The following is a 19885-nucleotide window of genomic DNA, read 5'->3' as shown; positions in this document are numbered from 1 at the left end:
GCGCTGAGCACGACACTTTGGTGGGTTTGCTAAAAAAGGGGGTTGTAATACTTTCTGTCGCTTGCTTGTTTGTTTTGTCTTTGATGTGATATTCTTCCTCTCATCAAAGTGTTTTTCAAATAAATGAAAAAAAAAAATATATAAAATGGAGAGTCCTTGCACAAAGCAAAATAAGGAGATGCAGCTTACCAGGCAGGAGGTACACGTCTGAGTGAAAGGTGAGATACGGAGTCATCCTTCTTTTCAGCATCTCAGACAGGGTGGTGGAGGGCAGCAGTGTAAATTAGATAATCGTGCTTTATTTCATTAGGACCTGCCTAAACTACAAAATACTTCTAAGGAAAAGAGTGGCTATTAAATTGGAGATCTAACGAGGGCATGATCAGATTTTAATAATATGCTTTAACCCAGACACAGACTGAGGCTAAAGCTCTTTTTAAACTCCTTAGAACTTAGTCTGACCCCATCAACAAGGAGCATTTCACACTGTGCCAGAGCTGTTTGAGCTATAGCTTGGGAGCAGGTGGGAGAAGCCATGCTATTGAGTGAAGTATGTAGATCTTTAAGCAGGTGAAATTTCAGGTATCTAATTGGATCCTAAGAGAGATTTTCTTGCAAAATATATGATTCTCCCTAACTTGCTAGGGTAATTATTAGTTCATATTTCGCTATGGGATATTCTTTTCTACTGTGTATGTATATACTAGCTCTGCAAATATTAAATCATATTCAGATTTAAAAGTTTGTGACTGTTCTTTCACTAAGATACAATAAATACCTCATGCTTTCTGGAGAGCTACACTGGTTTTCCTTGCAACACCTGTTTTATAAATGAATTTTTTATTATGAGACATCAAGGATACAGCGGTCAGGATACAGGATAGCTACTGAGCATATTAACAGAATTTTCATTCTTACCAGCTGCATTGACAGACTGGCTTTACAGAAAAGCTGCAGTCTTTGTCACTGCCAAAAAGCCAGATGCTCAAATATCCTCTTTGCACCCTTATGGTCACTGGATGACCACGAAAATACTCAACATTATGCCCCTCCCTCCATTAACTTATGAAACGTTGTCTTTATTTTTTTTCTGACCTTTACCGAAACAGACTTATCTGTGTAATCTTGAAAGTGGAAGCAAAAGCATCTAGAAAAAAATGATCCAGCTCTGACGTTTTGAATAGAGTCCATATGTCACAGAGACTTAGTGAGAGATCCAGTCTGAGACAGACTGATAGGGTGTCACTGTCAATATCGCTTCCCAAGGTCACCGAGTTGGTACTTCACACAACGCGGACCTCTGCTGTTGTGCTGGAAAGAAACCATCAGTCTGCTGAAGATAAATGTTAAGTATGGCAGCAGATTACAGAAGCAAGAAAACCTCTCAGGACATTTTCAAATGCTTCAAGCAAACTGAAGACAGATGGATCAATATTTAGGAATTATTATTATCTGCTCTGCAGTTTATTAGTAAAGTCAAAGTAAGTGCATTAAAACTGTTGAAAAGAATGCTAATAGCTTTTCTTACAGCAATAATCATTAGAGAACACTATAGTATCATTATGAAGTGCAGTAGATTTCTTTTCAAACTGTAGCAAGCTGAAAATTCAAGATTCCCGGTACAGAAAACATCGCTACATCAGCTTCTTTAGCCACTAGATCAATTTTCCATTTAATGGAGAATAACTTATGTCACTTGATGGTCTTTAGGGACCTTTTCACAATAATCCACTCGACGAGTGAGGCAGGTAAGCTTTACAAGATTTATAATTGATCACTGGTGCTATTGCGGACATGATGGAAATACCATATATAACATAAATACTTTTTAGCAAAAAATATTATTGCTTCATAATCAGGTGTAGGTGTTAGTCTCTGATTTGGCATCGCTTTGACATAATGAGCCTATGGTTCTGCATATACAGAATATAAATATAATGATGTTTTTATAAGGGTTCCAGACGTCTTGCCTGTATATGAAATGTAAATACTGCGTTCAGTCTTTAGCCCTTGAAATTGGGTGTGAAGGAGGGATTCTGTTTGGGCCTAAATACAGGCAGGCTTTATTTGGGGGCTATATTCCTGTGGAAGTGCAGCTGTTCAAATGCTCTTAACACCCAACAAAGACAGCATTGTTCTGCGGAAACGCGTTTGCTGGAGTTGGTGCGGCTCAGGCCAGCTGTAGGTGGGACGACTGCAACAGCAAGAGCCTGTTACTCAGCAATCCACGGAACGATGCCCGGTGGTTTCTCAAAGCAGTGATGGACTGCATCTGGCCAGGGCAACGAACAAGGGGGAAACAAAGACCTTGCTCAGACATAGTGCGTGGTGTGGTTGGGCACCCCCGCTCCTGCAGTCGGCACGGGAAAGCTTCTAACAATTCTAGCTATCAGAGATGGCTGGTGTGACCTTTGAGACTTCACCAGCAACACTTTAGCAGTAATGTTATCATTCTTATTGTTGATTCAAGGCAATGAACCAAGTTCTTGAGCAACTGGACTTAGATGCCCATGAAAAAATACTGATACGCTTACATTGACCCTTATTCAGTCACCATTTTCTCAGACACTTCTGAGACGATCTTCACCCGGTTACAAAATGGCAGAATCTGGGGACAATACATTGATTTAGCAAGAAGGAAAAGTCAGTGGCACAGAGTACAAGGTATAGTATATCTTGTTCTGTTTGTATTCATACATGAAACAAACCACAGGAAGGAAAACCTGTTACAGGAGTCTCAAGCTAACCAGCAATTCCTGTTCTCTCTGAAGAGTCGCCTACAAACACAGAAAACAGGACATACAGAAAACTTCAACTGTTGCATCTCATTGCACCGCAAAATTCATAAACTTGCAGCATTTTCTGAAAGATCAAAGTCTTGTCAACAGAAGAACATACCAGAGGCTGTGCAACAATATTATCTGCTGGTACTGCTTTAACAGTTGGAAATTTCACTAGAGAACTATAAATCTTCCGTTTTGAGCCATAGGACTAATACTAATAAAGGGGAATGAATAGGTTATTACAACGTCCTAAAAAGAACTTCTTGTCCATATTTGGAAATATTTCACATTTTCTGAGAAATAATATCAGGCTAGATGGATCACTAATACAATCTGTGGTGGTAACAGTCACGTACTTGCACAAGAAAAAGCTTTGTTTGAGGGTAACATCTGATTGCCAAGGAGGTCTTCTGTTGTGTTAGCTTTTATAGTTACGGAGTTTGCACTAGGAGAAAGTCAACTTTAACAGAGTTTCCCTGTAGCTCAGCGAAGGCTATGTACAACACAGTCATCACTATGCTATACGAATGCTAGTTTTGGTTGTTTGTTTGTTTTCCAGAGACACTGGAGTAATGCACGCTAACACAGTCCCTCTGTCTTTCTTCCTGGAGTGGTTAGACTTCACCTGGACTTTTTAATCTGCTACTACCTTTGAAGTAATTCATTTACTGAGTTCGATTGGCTCAGCCTCTCACCTTGAGAGGGTGCAGCCCCTGTTTGCAGCCCAGACAAACCTGCCATCACATTGTCAACATGCGAAAAAAATGTGTATTGAGAGAGGAGCAGAGTAGAGAGAAGAAAGTGAATTTGTTTCTGCTCTTTGAAGTCATAACACTTAAAGAGAGGTATCTTATGCAAAGGACTGCATGAACATGATGCCTTCTTCAGTACTTCATGTACGAACTTCTCTGGGGACTGACTTGCTGCAGCCAAGGACAGAGTATGTATATATACATACATATTCTTGCTGCCACGATCCTAATATCAGACCCAGAGGCCAAGCTGTATGACTCAGCTCCCTCCTCCACATTTTTGTTTCTCTCTTTCCCATCATCTTTTCATTACAGAAAATGAAAAGGGAACGCTGTAAGGACAGTCCTCCCTTCTGACATAGCTGCTATACCTGTGGGATGGAAATACAGAATAAGGTCTCCGGTTTTTCAGTTTTCTGTATCTCCTGTTAGTTTCAGTCAAGATCAGCCATAACACCTTTAAGAATATCAAGGCACAAAGTTGAGTTTACATGCTGATGTTTTCACATACGGCTTATTTTCACAGTTTATATGGACTGCCTGTGGTTTTGCAGATTGCCTTAGTTCTTTTGATTGATAAATGCGCAGGTCAACTAGTTGGTATAAAACTGGTCCTCTGCTAAGAATGCCTCATGTTTCACCAGAAACGACGTGACCAAACCTGTGAAACTCTCAATCTGTATCTCATTTTTTGGAATTGAAATCAGATTTAGTAGTTTCAGACTTGTGAGTTTGGAACAGTATGGTCTAGCTATTAGAAAATAAACTGAACGATATGGGAAATAAGATTACTCACACATGCACACAAATTGATGGAACTGAAATTTCAGCAGAGTTACGAATAACATTTATTCTCTGAGCAGCTACTTTTTTTAACACTAAGACCACCTCTGATCACCTGCTTCGTACCCTGAATTTATTTCGTGTTGGGTTAAATCAGCCTCTGTATAGTATTTTCATTCTCTCCCCAAGTGACATCCTGTCTCTGTTGCAATTAGTGGGGCTTTTGCTTTTGTTTCTAGAAGTCTCAATTTTCATGACATATGCGTATCAAAACTGTAGTGCTGAGTTCAGATCGGCAGGGAAACGATTTGCTTGAGAAAGGCACCTACATGGCACTTCAATTGAGGTCCCTGCTGAAAGCAGTGTCACAGAGCTGGGGCACGCTTAGCCAAGATGAAGAAACAACTGCCTTTTGAATGCTCCGGAGTGGCTGTGTCTGCTGTGACCATCCAGGGCATCCGATATGTCCATGAGCTTATTCGGTCAGTTACCAAGTCCCTGCTCCCTGCCCTCACTTTCTCTCTCCCTTCTGCAAGAACAAGGCAGGACACCAGGGCAGGGATCCACTCTCAGTGAAAATAACCACATTTTTTAGCTCAGTGAATTTTAATCCAGATCTGGTTGGCTGCTCTGGTTTGCTTTGTAACCAACACAACCACGCTGGCTGGGTAAACACAAGAGGAGAAAGAAGCAGGCTCGGGAAACTGTGGAGCAAGAGGAGCGTGTGTAGAAGGGAGGATTGCTCCTTTCCGCAGCGCATCCCTCGTGCCACCTGGAAACATGCAATGGCAGTGGGAACAACTCACTGCTGCTCCATGCAACATCTAACATCTCTCACCTAAGTGAGACAGACTGCATCCCACCTTTTATTATTTTACAGCAGAGTGTGTTTTATTTATGAAAGGAATGTATAATTAAAAAAAAAAAGATATCTTGCTACCACATCTTCATGCAAGCCAACAACCATTATCTTGTTTTAACCTTGAGATTTTGCTCCTCAGATTTCCTAGATAATGTAAGTCAAATATCAGATGAAGATTTAGGTATTTGTCATTCAAGGCTGTGCCAGGAGGAACCTGAGGCCACGCTGTAGCTGCGTTGCCGTGACCCCGGTTCTGCAGTCAGACACCGGTGCAGTTCTGTGTAAGAGCTTACCCAAGTGGAACTGATCGCAGAGTCAAGACCTAAATTTACCCATTAGAGTGCATAGCAGTGGCAAGGTCCTAATGAAGAGACTTTAGCTAAACCCCCTGTTTCTCTGAATATTCTGATTAAGTAAGAATGGTTTGGGATTTGTTTGATTATACAATTTGTTGTAAAAATAATTTTCCACCCCTGAAAAGTCAAGGTTGTACTGATGATGTATGTTTATACTAAAAAAGCCTTTTGTGTGTGTGTGTGTCTTCCAATTAGTTCTTTGAGGCTTTCAAGGACTTTTATTTTTACAAACAGAAGCCCTAAAGCTCTGGAGAGTGGGTAGTTTGTCACCTTCAGGTGAGCAGGGAAAAGTGTGTTAGGCTTATGGAGAGGCTGATGTTCTCTCACCAGCTGTTGCACGCACCAGATCTCATATGGATCTCTCCTGTCTGGTGGTATTTTCGTCTAACTGCTATTAGGTTTTAAGAATTTGGATAAAAATAACGCCCTGACAAAGTAAACACAGAGAGGTGCGCACCCAAGACCCGCAGCAAACATGCCCAAGATGAGAAGTCGTTGCTGTGGCTGAAGGGTCCAGCAGGCAGCACAAATTGAGATGGGGCAGGAGGGCGGCAGCTTGTCTTTTCGGGTTCAAACAACTCTCCACAGATGGGATCCTCTGCAAATAAAGAGGCAGGGAAAAGAGGCAGTTTTTCCAAAAAAGCAGCAGCTGAAGCCGTTTCTGTATGGGACACCACCACAGAGGCTGCTTTGCAGGGGCAGGGGGCTGCCTGCGAGCTCTCCCCATGCCGCAGCAGAGGAGAAGGTATGAGACAGCAGAGGTGAAGCAGCATCCCAGCCTGCAGAGACGCTGGGAAGTGCAGTGTCCGGGCCAAACCCAGGCTCCGGCCCCTCACTTGGGACACAGAGACCGTGACCACAGTGAGTGGTGGGTGCAGCCTCTTCTCTGGTGGATGAGGATAAAGTTTCAGGCTGCCCTGCCGCATCCTATATGTATTGGATATAATAAGGGGATTTTTATTTGATATGTGGACAATACTGTCGATTATCATTGGCTTTCCAGATTTGTTCCATGTCCCCTTCCATTCTTCACCTCCAATAATGTTTTCTTTGTTTTATAGACTTGGTGCTTTTACAGACTAAACTCGGTGTGTGCTAGGAGGAAGTATTACATGACAAAAGTATTTAGTTTCCCAGGGACCTGGATGAAAAATCAATCTAATACTCTTTGGTATTTATACAAGAAAGAATCCCTAGAAAATTAAATAGGCCTTTTTTCTTGCCAGTAGCACCTGAAAAAAGAGTTACAAAAGGGTTCTTCTTCTCATTCATTTCCCAATGGGAAGATACTTCATTATAGCTTTTGTTACTGTAACTATCATCATGCAATCTGAATAATTACAACAATATACTTCGGCAAACTACAAATGCTGAAAAGATTTGACTGTAAAAAAAATCTAGATAGCATTTTTTCCTTTGCATAATGTAAAAGAAAGTTATATGAACCACATCTATTTACTTTTCCAAACCAGCTGCTAGTAGTACACTGAAAAAGCGTGAGGAGTTGCTTCACGAATACTTTTTTCAGCCAATATCTAATGGGCAAAAAACCCACCATATTCACCCAAGTGTCGTAAAATGAGCCAATCATAAAATGACCAGACTGCATGAAGTTCATTATCTGATCCACTGACTTTTTCACGAGAATCAGCGTATTTATAGTATGGTGCAGCATATCAGCTGCCAAGAGTATGCATATAGTAGTATTAAACTGTACAGAAAAAAAAAACATTTTGTAGCACATTAGTGAGATTCCATTTGTGTGTGTTCCTGACAAATGGCTCCCCTGCAGTTGTCTCAGCATTTACTTGCCAGACAAGACCCATTTACTGCTTCATTTATTGATATGCAATGAAGTTATAGAATAAGTATCATATCAGTGAATCTAAAGCAGTAGTTCACGCAGTTCTTAGAGACATAATGTCTGGAGAGTCTAAAACTAAACTAACTCCAGGAGATGTTTATGAGTATTGTGAATGAAGGGGGAAAAAAACCACCCAAGAGCGATAACTTGATGATGGGATTTTAATTTAATTTGAAGTAATGCAACCAAACTGCATGAGGGGAAGGAATGGAGGGAACAATCAAGTCTCTTAACCAACACTATTTTATCCTGCCATTAAATTGTTATAATTACCCAGTATTTGACCAGATGGCAAGTCATTTCTAAAGTCAGACCAGGTGTTCAAGATGCAGAGATAATCACAAAGCTGATGACTGTGGTGAAACTAATTAAAAAGTGTGTTGCAGTGGCACAGTGGTGCTGTGGAGAGAGAGAGTGACCAAAAATAACAGGATAGAAAAGATCTGATGTGCTACAACAAAGTGATTTGGAAAATAGTAAGCAAAACCAAAGAGAATTTAATTAATTTAAATGATCAAGGTCAGAGGAGCACTCTATTAAACTATTAGATAATGCAATCTATTTGGGGCTTTCTGGGGTTTTGTTTCTGTTTGCAAACACAAATGGGAGGACAGAAGTGAAAGGCAGAACTAATAAAGATGAGAACTGTCAACCCAATCAGAAGAAGGGCAAAATACGGGCACAGATGCACATCAAAATGAAATATGGGCACAAAAAATCCTTTTCATGCGGATGAACGCTGATTACATGGCCACAGCTGGAAATTACAGAGAGCTTTATTCATTAAAGACTAACTATCTTCAGTTAGGCTTTGCTTTCATGACAAAACAACAGAGTAGCAAAGAAATGAATTGCCGCGCTGTGCCTGCAGCTCCCCCGAACACGCTGCCCTGCAGCCAGCACGCTTCTGCTTAATAGACGCCTTCACCTTTCTGGGACCAAAAATCAATTCAGACGTGAGGGAAAATGCATTTAACTGGGGAAGGAGCGGCGGGGAGGGAGAAAGCAAACCTTAAAAACAACCCCAGCAAGTAAACACCCCACCACACGATAAGAGAAATCAAAATGTCTTATTGCCAGCTAGGAGCACATTGGTCCTCCCTGCCGGCTCGGTACTTTGTGATCATCTCTGCCTGTCTGCTCTGAAAATGTAAGTGCGAATGCTCACGCTGTGCCCATGGCCCTGAGGAGATCACTAATTGGCTCCGTGCTATGCCCATACATGAAGCCTGATGCTAAGGGGTCCTGGACACAAGTAAAAGCTGAGAACTATTAAAGACAGCTCTCCATGAGGTTTTTCAGTCAAGAAAGGGAGGCGTTCCCAGCTGCCCAGCTGGTCATCTCCAGCAGAAGGGGTGCTCCTCTCTGTGCCCTTGCAGCCAGCTCCAGAGCCTGGGGACACAACAAGGGATGGGGGTTGTAACATCCACCGGCTGAGGAGAGCTTAGAAATCCTCCATTTTTGCCATTACAGAATGATGAAAATTATGTGCACCCCTTTACCCTGTGCTGCCACGTTGTGCTGATGATGTATTTTGGCACGGTTGCATGGGGAGCTTTTGCTAGCAATAGCAATTAGGATTCAGAGTCACTCTGCTGCTTGGCTTTTATCTCTGAGAGAGTTTTCAGCTGTGTGAGCTGGCCACACTTTGTGCAAGGATGCTAGTAGCAGTCTCATCCAGCCCTCCAACGTCTGGGAGAGTTTCTCCTTGTTGCAGGTGTCTTTGCCTGCAGAAAAGCTGGAGATTTCTTGGTGCAGAAGTGCTATGATTTGAAAGAGGTAGCAGATGAAATTGATAAATCAATTGATAGTCCAATTAATTCTGCCAGTAAGAATTTTGCATTCACATTGGTACTAGTAATAACATCTTGTTGGCCTCTGTCTTGATTGGGGCTACAGACTGCAGGAACCCTGCTGCTGCAATCAAGTGCTCCTTCATACCTACTCCAGAAAGCAAAAAGGGTCAATATGTTAATGGCTGTGAACAACTGATATCTGTAGTACCTTACTTAGTCATTGATGTCCAGAGTAGAATGAGCTGAAAAACAAAGTCTGTTAAAAAAATTAGCTCCTTGTTGTTTTTATCAGTTCTCTAGCTGGCTCAAAACCAGAAGATTCATTATTTTTAATCTATTCATCTTTGTGTTTTCTTTTTTTCCCTTTTTTTTTTTTGGTTGACCCTGAATTTTGGAACTTTTCAGTCAAGTCTAGTTGTGACATTAATGTTTGGAACACATTTCCCTCACTGGAATGAGAAAAATAAAGAGCCATAATTGGAAACAGGAGTGCAGATCCTAGATAATGGTGCAAGTCTATGGAAAACAGTTTCCTCAGTTGAAAATACAGCCGCATTCATTCCAGCAGTGCTTCCTCACCACAGAGCATACACTGCAGGGTAAGCAGCTTTCCGAGTATTTTTAACCTCTTAGGCAACCAGTATTCTGGCAAAAACGTCTCAAGGCATTTCATATTTGGTGCTTTGCAGTTTCTAATGGATATTTTTCTAGGGACGATTATGAGCATGTAGCCCAAGGACTGCAGCTTCTCTGGAAGCTGCTGCAGGTACAACGTCTTTCACTATTACGATTGTTTTCAACAAGTTCATAATCTCCTGCACCAGCTGTTGTTTCTATGCTGTCTTCCCGCTGCCATACTTGCCCTTTGTTTAAACAAGCAGGGGGTTTGCTATTCTTTGGAAACAGGCAAATAAAGATAGGTTTAGGGAATTTGGAAATAAAAGCTTGGACATGAATTCAATAATGACACCACAGGCTTGAAGTAAGCACACAACTAAGCAAGGGAAGGAGAAAATTCCATGTTAATCTACAGATTTTTAATTAAAAGTTAAAGCCCACATACTTGTCCCTCTGCCCAAGTCTACAGTGACCTGCAGAGGCCTTCAAGGGCCATGCAATCAATATTTAGTGTTCAATAGGCCTTGCCACCTACTCACATTAACACACAGAAGTGAGGGAAATACCCTTTTCCCCTCTGGCCATGCCATACGATGGTCTCTGATGGTTAGCGGCAGGTAACATTTTGCAGAAAGGAGGAAGACTAGGTTAAAGTTTGCTGTCTTCCTGACACAGGAGAAAGCAGGTATGAATGTAGGTATACCCAAATCAGGTGTGTGCCTTGGCTGTTAAGCATAACGAGGGAAGAAGCTAAAGAAAGGGAATAAGGGGAGAGAACAGGAAGGACAAGAAAGTGTTTCTTCTTTTTTTTTCAAAACTGACCACCTCCTTACAGTAGGAATATGCAAAAATAATAATTTCTGGCTATAACCCAATGCATGATATACCTGTAGGAGCTCTTCTTGTTGCTTTTCACAGCCAGATTCAAGCTCAGATGGGCTTTGGCTTTCCAAACCCCATCCCTGTGTAAGGACCCTGGGAACATCCCCCCTCCTGGCAGTAGGGCTGCAGGGGCTCATGGTCAGCTCAGAGCCAGTATGACCAAGGGCAGCCCCTATCCCATTCAAACAGTGTCTCTATATCCATCCTGGGGTTTCTGCCCCTCCTTCCACCTCTTGTATGCTTTGGTTTTATGTCTAAGTAAGTTCTGCCAGTATCTCCTTGTTCATCTAGCAGGCCTCCTGCCACCTTTATTTGACTTCCTTCATGTCAGGATGGACCATGCTCAAGATTGAGGAGGTGATCCTTGAAAATCAACCATCTCTACTGGATATCTCTTCTCTCCAGGGCCATATCCTATAGAACTCTTCCAACAAAGTTCTTGAGCAGGCCAAAGTCTATCCCAAATAGGGGATACAGAAGTCCTAAGAGATCTCTACTGTATTCCAGGTTATTGCAGGACAGACATGAGGTCATCAGACATTCACTCAATTTGAAGTAGCCTTCATAGTCGTCTGGCCCTAAGCTCACAGGCATGGTTTAAGGTAACACTTACCCTGTGATGAGTTCACACTATTTGTCTCAGTATCTGCACTGGATTCCCTCTTTCAAAATGAAGAGTTAAACAAAATTCATGTTTTGAACAACACAGTTTGAGGTAACCTTTTTTCCCTACCAGGAAACCTAGAAGCTCCATGCTGGTTTGACAAAAATACAGCTCCATGAGCTTTGTGAGTGGCATCAGTCCTGGAAACCTGCTCAGCTGTGACAATTCTGTGCTATTTAAAATTTAATGCATGTTCAAGGGCCTCAAAAAGCAGGCCCCATATCAGATTAAGCTCAGTCCAAGTAGATGTAACCTACTGTCATATTTACATATGTTAATTCTGTCACAGAATGGAGAGAGGATCTCAGTAATAACTACACTCATGCTAATAAAACCAAGGTGTCTAGAGAGGGTAATTACTTTATGACCTTGCTGCTTCGCAACCAATGACCTTGTAAGACTGGAGAGTAGAGGTGGTTGATAATGTTCTGGCAGACTGTTTTTCCATTAGAGAATGATCCCAGAAGTGGGACTTGCACAAGAACATATATATTGTCATGAAGACTTTGACACAAAATTATTGATGTTTTTTGTTTGAATAATTCTACAGCTCACAGCTTAATGTGATCACAAAGCTCTGTTTGAACTAGTGCATCAGGACTCGAAATGCATAAGGTACAATATAAAGTTCAAAGCAAGAAAATAAGAATGGAGACTTTCAATAAAGCCGTGTCAATGTTTCTCACACTTTTTAACTTGCTCTGAGAAATTTTTTTGCTTTTCACTCCCAACATGAAGAAGGAATGAAAGGTAGAATGTTTTTAATTTTTTAACTAGAGGTACTTAAAGGAGTATATTTACCAAGGCAAAAGAAAGTCCAGCATCTCCTAGATAGGCAAAAAGGTGTCAATTTAATTATTTTGGACTTCTTTTTAGTTTATATATTTAAGGCACTGATGTCATAGCAGTGTTCTCATGGTTTGGGAAGAAATACCTGCATTCTGCAGAGAAAACAGATGATTTATCAAACTCTGAAGATAATCAGCATATTTACATACACACTTTTATGTTTAACTGCCAATTTCTGTTTCCCAATTAAAGTGGTTTATTTGACTGTTATCTTTAGCTAATTAGTACTTATTTTAGGGAGTGAATACAGAGTAGGTTTCACAGGAAAGTAAACTCATTGGCTCCAAGTAGGGGGAATAGCTTGACGGCTGAAAGAGGATTGCTCCAGATAATGAATTCCTACGTGTTTTGTAATGTAACCTAATGCCTCATGCAGCTACTAAACTCCCAGATGGCCCAGCAGAGGCACATACTCATCAGGTGACATATTAGCCAATTTAAAAGATAATTAGTACGCACCACCCTTTCTGTACTCTTTAAGCATTAGGAAGATTCACATTCCACTCTTTTATGTACTGGCCTCCAATTCAAAACATATGGAGCAATTTATTTTTTTTTTTTTCTAGAGGTGCTGCTCTCCTGCTGCTCCCACTGACTTCAGCACAAGCTTATTTGCTAAAGATGCCGCTGTGTATTTTTGCTAGTGAAGCTTTGTTTTTCCAAGCGTCTTCACTTCTTAAAGTACTCACACTGTCAGGGTGTTTGCTGTTGCCGATGCCTGTTTCAGGTTTCAGAGTAGGGGCAATTTATTATTATCTTTCTTATATCAACAGTCCTGATGCTTTACTTCACCAAGACAGGTATGGTTCAATGGCTGGAGGATGTCAGTGCTGTGTACATGTTGGCATTAGGACAAGTCAAAAGTTCGGTAAAATTATTCACCAAAGCCAGGAGGCAGATGAGGAGTGTCCAGGAAATGGGTCCAGAGTCTAGTTTGTCTCTGAACCATAGTATGGGCCTGGCTCCTCTGGGTTCCCATCATTTTAGACAAGCAAATTGAAACAATTAGCCCCATTAAACCGCGTGTTCAACAGAGTATGTAGCTGAGTGAGTCTAGCTCTCCCTTAGGATTTAGGCCGGGCAGGCTCTGAACTAAAGGGCACAGCTGCTCTGTTCTGGTGTTAAGTAGATCACTAGATCCCTCTCCCCAAAACATCCCAGACGGATTTCGTTCCCAAAGCAGCAAGGTGTGAAGTATTGGGCCAAGTCTATGGGAGAGATGTGCTGGGACCTGACTGTCCAACATCTGCATTTCAGACAATTTAGCTTGGATCTGCTTTGCATGCCTTAGATGCCCAGCCTTACAGTTAATTTCTCCATAGAATATCCACATCCATTCTAGCAACTCTTCATAACTTGGACGGGTTTTAAGTATATTCAACATACACAGAATAGTTGTACATATTGGATTCAGTTGTCTGTCAAAAGATCTGTTTAGATCTTTTGATCATAGCTCTTCTTTCCTCCTTTCTTTTTTTAATCCAATCGCTTTTCAGTCATAAACTTTACTTTTTTTCTGTTTGCTCATACCTCAGTCTCAATTTTCTACCATTAAAATCTTGACAGGAGAATTATATAGGTATTATAAATAGGAAATTCCATTTGAATACACTGTCATCCACCTACCAGTTAGTCTCATGTAAGTGCTTAAGCAGCAGTGTTTAGTAGCAAAATCCTAAGCCTACCTCTGGATCTGTAATTATTTCATGTTAATCCTTTATATGCAATTTGGGCCAACCCACAAACACCTCCCTCCACCTGTTTGCTCTGTAGCGTACGGTTCCTGCTGTGTTCAGTGACGTCCAGGGGGAGCAGGAGGAGATCCCACTCCTCTCCCCAGGTTCAGCCCCTGGAGCTTTTGCAAGAGATCCGCATTTTTGAAAGGTTCAGAGGCTTTGGCCTCCACCCTGGGCAAAGTACTGTGTGATACTGGAGGGTGTTATTTTCTCAGGCTGTGGCAGGGATTGCACCCAGCTGATCAGCTGGGCTGTTTCCATGCTTTGCCATTGCTTCTCTTCTTTGTTATATACTTACATACTTTGATATACGGCAGCTTCTTCTCAGCTCTCATGGCTGCTCTTCTCCAACAGCCAGTAGTTGTCCATCACAGAGTTGTTTATAGCTGTGCAGACACCATTTGCAACCTGTGCCCCCAACTTTCAAGCCCTTCACTGTTACCCCTGGCATCAGACCCTGGGACTCCTGGTGCCAAACTCTGGTTCAGACAGCAAACTCCCACAGTGAGCTGACAACAAGCCTAGCAGGACAGGAGAGGGTCCTGGCAGCGTAAGGCAGAGTTAGCAAAAAGCCTGTGGCCACTCTTACTGGGCTTGCCACCTCTCATAAATGTTTATGAGGAGCAAGGAGTATTTTCTGTCACAGTGATGTAGCAATTGCATACCTTCCCAGTCACCATAAGGCAGGGATTCACAAGCTCTCCCCTTTCCAAACTCCATATTCAGCGGCTGATCATTACACATGCCGCAGCTCTTTTTTCTCGGTGGGAAAAGTAGGAAAAATGGTAGAAAGTTCCCTTCGCCACCTTCAGAAGTACTGAAACAGTTCAGACCCAGTAAATCTCAGTGTGCCACTGAAATTTCTGTCTCTGTGCCTTCTCTTGGAATAGGTCCCAAGTGTAATCACCTAGGTGTCTGTTGTAGATTGCAGAAATGCGGGGAAATATCTGGATTTCATAAGCTGCTTCTTCTGCACTCCTTCATATAAAAGACAACCGTACAGATTTCTGTGAACTGTTGGTGGGGAAAAAAAGCTCTAAGACTTAGAGGTGAAATTTGTCACAGCTGTGAATGTGTACACAGCCAAGTGTTAAAACCTTGAAAAGGAGATTAAATGTGTAAATGAAAGGCATTTCAAAGAGACAGCAACCAAAGTCTGTACAGTAAAAATTAGGAATACTATGTAAAAGGTGGTATTCTGAAAGAGGGAACTTAGAGGTTCCTGTGAATGGAGCAAAGTTTAAACCATAATTATTCTGGTTGACAGAGCAGGAATTTTGCCTATTGAAAGTATATTGTTTACAAAAACTGGTTTATACTAAGAGTATTATGTCTGTGAAACTCTAATAATCACAGAGTCAATGGCTCAAGCACTAGAAAACAAAGTTTTAGCCATGTGTTGGAGAGCTTGTAGTAATGATTGGACTTGCAATTTACAATGACATTGTGAAACAGGTTTGTTCTCAGATATCTGTGACGTTCAAAGGGAAGAGTCTCATAGAAATTTTGCTGTCCTTAAGATCCTCAGGGATCTGCCAAAGGTTTTGAATTATCCTGTGCATATTGAAATAGACAGCTTTTGGCCCTGAATTTCAGAGACAGGTTCGTAAATAGAAACGACACTGTTATGCTGACTTCCACCAGCTGACAATATGTCTCTTCGGGATGTATTACATCCTCATGTCACGATACAAAAAAAAATACACATCAAAGTCAAATCAAGGTGGCGGAACAGCAATGGGTCTGGGCCTGGCGTCGTGCTCAGGAGTAGCTCTGACAGGTGCCCAGTGGGTGCTCTCCTTCAGTAGGAGACGCACTATTTACTTCGAAGAGCAAAACCAGCTCTCCTTGAAATCAATAGAGATGCCCACACTGACTTCAGTGGGAGCTGCATCAGATGCTGGTGACCACCTCTAAAGTTCAAAGACATTTCATCATTTTTCAGCTAGAGAAGGGATGCTCAGCAGGACACAGCTCAGGCCTTAGGAGTAAATGCATATTCATCTGGTTGGTGAATAATTGTATATAATGTATATTTTGCACTACAGTATTTATGAATAAGTGTGGTAGGAACCTACAAAGTGTGTAGTAATGCGGTACCCAGAAGAATGACGTAATTTTCAGTGCACCTCATATAAAGTAAGTTGAGAGAAGTTTAAGGAGGTTTAGTGGTAATACTCTGAAAAATCTCTACAGACTACTCTTTCAACATGGCAAGAATTATGTATAAGATTTAGGGAATAATTATATTCATTAAATTAATGGATGAAAGCTTATATATTGCAGGAGTCTCCTCCTACCCAGCATTCCTATAAATTATAAATAACATTCAATTTAGTGTGACTCCATAGAGAAGACAGTGCCCTTAATCTTCAGATGGATTTCAAGCTTATGCCTTCATTAATCAGAAGAGGAGTTCTCTTCAACCTGTTTTAAATTTTTGCAGGAAAAATAAAGAAAAACTACACATTTTAGGTAGAGAGTAAAAGTGAGATATCTTTCCCAGAACCCTAGAAGGAAGAAACAGAGATTTTGCATACTCCTGTGTAACAAAACTATTTAGAAAGAAAAAGAAATGTACATTTTGCATCCTGGTTCGAATTTATGATTCAGAGGTAATCGCTTCTTTCAATTCAGGACAGCCCAAGATTTTTGTTAGGTTGGTTTTGAGCAAACTTATAGGAAAAGCATTGTAAATTCAAATCTGAGATCAGGGCAAGATTGGGCTTGACTGTGTATGGTAAAAAAACATACCATTTCTTCATGATCTTCTGATGTTCTTTCATGGCTACAACTAACGATTCATGTCATGTAAGATTAGTTGAGTTTCAATACAAGGCTGTGCTGAGCTGAGAATGGGTTTGAAAGGAGGATCCTTAGGCAAAACTGTCTGTATCTGTGCAAGGCAACAAGGCCCTTCATGTTCCAGGGCTGACCTGTAATTACAACTGTAGGTTCAGATTCAAGTCAAATGATTCAGTATGAAGCACTTAAAAATTTGAAGAGATTATACATTGAGGTTCCATTACTCAATCCCACTTCCCTCTCCTTCTTCCCCTACACAGGAGTGCTTTACAACTTTTTTATTATTATTTTCCATTATAAGTGGTGCTTTTCTGGTGTCCTTTCCCTTTTTCCTCTCATAACCCCTGAATGTATTACTTTGTTCAGACATAAAAAAGCTGCAAGTATTATAATAAAATTGCTTAAAATCATTGGAAAGAAGCACTGGAGCACAGGACTTTGCATTCCAGATCGTAAAACCAACACAAATAATTTAGTTCAAATTGGGAGAACTGTAACTCACTGTTCACCAGAGGGGCCTGCTGCTGATCCATATTTTATGGAATGTACATTTTTAATGAATAAGGAACGGCTTTCCATTTCAAAATGGAATGAAATACTGATTGTTCCGTAATTTAAAAAAAAAAAAAAAGAAGAAAAAAAAAGACAAAAGAAATATCTCGCTGCTCCTGGCTGCAGTGACACACCTGATTGCTCATTTCCCTTGTAGGTCAGTTCTGTTGCCTCATTTCCCCCCTTCCCCAAAGAGAACTATGCACCCTTTTTTTTTTTCCCTCCTCCTCCCTTTTACTCTCCCCTCTCCCTACCCCTTTTCCACAGGTACAATCCCAAGAGTATTGCTCCTTCCCCTTGACCTGCCCAGCTCAGTGCTGGCTCCATGTTCAGGGATGGTGGAACAGATTTTCCATATCCACACTTGTCTCGGTCATCTGTCCAAGACACCTCCACACTTTCGCTCCCTGAACAGGGGCATCATTCAGAAACCAGCACCCCCCTCCAACAATCCACGTGCCCTTCTTTGCCCAGACCCCTTTGGGCAGGGCAGTCTCAAGAGAGGATTGTTACCCTGTGGCTGGAACAAGTGGGGTTTGTGCTGCGACCTTCATCTGTCATTGTGGGTTTATTTTGATTTAAGGTAGCTACTCTGCTGTTCTCAGATTGCCTTTCACTTTTATAAAGGGTGGTGTAGATTGATGGCATTACCAAAAAAAAAAGGAAAAAACCACACGAGGAAAGGTGAACTGCAGATGCCAGCTCCCTGCCTGGCCTGAAGAGAAACTTTCTCCTTTCACAAGCACCGTACAAATGCCCAGTCATCCATTCCCTAGCTGGAATAAGGGAGAAATTATCCCAGCGCCTGGCACACTGCCAGCCGACCCACGCATACTCTATGTAGCGTCACTGCTGCGATTGCTGTATTTCGACTCCCAAGCGTTTCATGCAAGAGCCGTCGCCGCATCTCCTGTAACGGGCCGGGGGCCCTCGCTAAAGGCAAGTGGAGGCTTTCCAAGGCCGGTGTCCCGGTTTTAATGAGAAGCCTGGTTTTAACAAGACGCCTCCCGGCAGAGAAAAGCTTGTTAGGGGCAAAAACCAGCTGAAAATCAAAACTTCGCCCCTCCGCGCGCCCGCCGCAACGCCGTTCCTCTGGCGCCCCCTAGCGGGACGGCGGGGACGTCCCCCGCCCGCTGCGCCTCCAGGAATTAACCACAGCTGGTTTGCTTTCGGTTATTTATTTGATTGATTGTTTATTTATTTATTCTTTTTTACCCTTATTAGGCAGCCTGCCGTGCTCTTCCGCCAAAGAAACGGGACCCGCATGGCACGCAAAACTTTGGCGCATAGATTTTGCTCTGTAGTTCTTCCCGTACTCTTCTTTTCTTGCTTCCCAGCGGTTCGAGTGACTCAGCCTTTGCTGGTGATTGCAAGACTCGAGGTGTTTGAAAAAGAAAAATCGCCCCCACCATAGTTCGTTCTGCTAACACAACGTAAGCAAGATGAATGAATTAATAAATGCTGATGACAGCATCTAGGCAGCTGGTGTCAGTCCTGTATTAAATCTGACTAGTAAATGGGTTATGGTTGTTCCACTTTAAAGAGTATCCTGGAGGATGTTGGGATTCAGGTCTCTCTGTCAGCTGCATCTCAATTAATTTTGCATTATAGAAAGTAGCAGTACAGAGACCAGCAGCCAATGCAATTATTTACATCCTCCTGACATGATCTTCTGGTGTAACCGCATGTCAAAAACAGTAATTCACATTAGGTGACTCATGTATGTCTTCCCTTTAAAATTCAGACAGTATGTGTATATGACCATGCAGCACCCTAAAACAGACTACTGCAGTAATACTCGTTTAAAACCAAGGTTACTTTAAAATTAAAGCTTCATATTTGACCAGCAGGTACAGTACTTGAGGCATTTTCTATCCTCCACCAATAAAACACAGGTAAACAGTACATGTAATTGCCTCTTTCCCACCACTACCTAAAGACAATCATTATATTCTCCAAGCCCATTTTCTTTTGTCAACGCAAAGCCAAAGTCAGAATCTGACTCCTTGCATTTGATGGATGTCTTGCGGGAGCAGGAAAGGAAGAAGCCAACTTGTAAACTCCCCAGCTGCTGGGAGGTCCGGATCTCTGTTTTGGAGTGGTCCTTCCTTCATGTACCCAGTTGCCAGTTGTTTAATGAGCATGTCCGACAGTCACATTTCAACAGTCCTACACAGAGGGTGCTTGGTTTTATCTTTACATCCTACGGAAGTGCAGTATTTTTCTAAGACAATAAATTTGAAACCAAGAGGGAACACTTAACCAGTTCCACAAGGTGGTATCTCTCTCCCTGATCAAATATGTGATTAATACATAGCAGGTGAGAAAGTGAGTCCCAAGAGAGTGATGAGGGAAGACTAATGCTACCTTTCCATCATGGTTAACCTGTAACAAGAATCCATTTAAGCCTGGAGATTTGATGAGCCTTTTCAATCGTACATTTATTCAACTACAGATTGATTTTAAAATATGTTAGCTAGCTCTTTTGAAGACAAGTGGTTCTTCTAATCAGTTCCACCACAAAACTAGATACTGTTTACATACTATAACTGCAGGCATCCTTGACTTCTGCAGATTTGCATT

This window comes from Chroicocephalus ridibundus, chromosome 1 (assembly GCF_963924245.1).
Source record: "Chroicocephalus ridibundus chromosome 1, bChrRid1.1, whole genome shotgun sequence".
Taxonomy (NCBI): Eukaryota; Metazoa; Chordata; class Aves; order Charadriiformes; family Laridae; genus Chroicocephalus; species Chroicocephalus ridibundus.
This window is presented reverse-complemented; position numbering follows the sequence as displayed.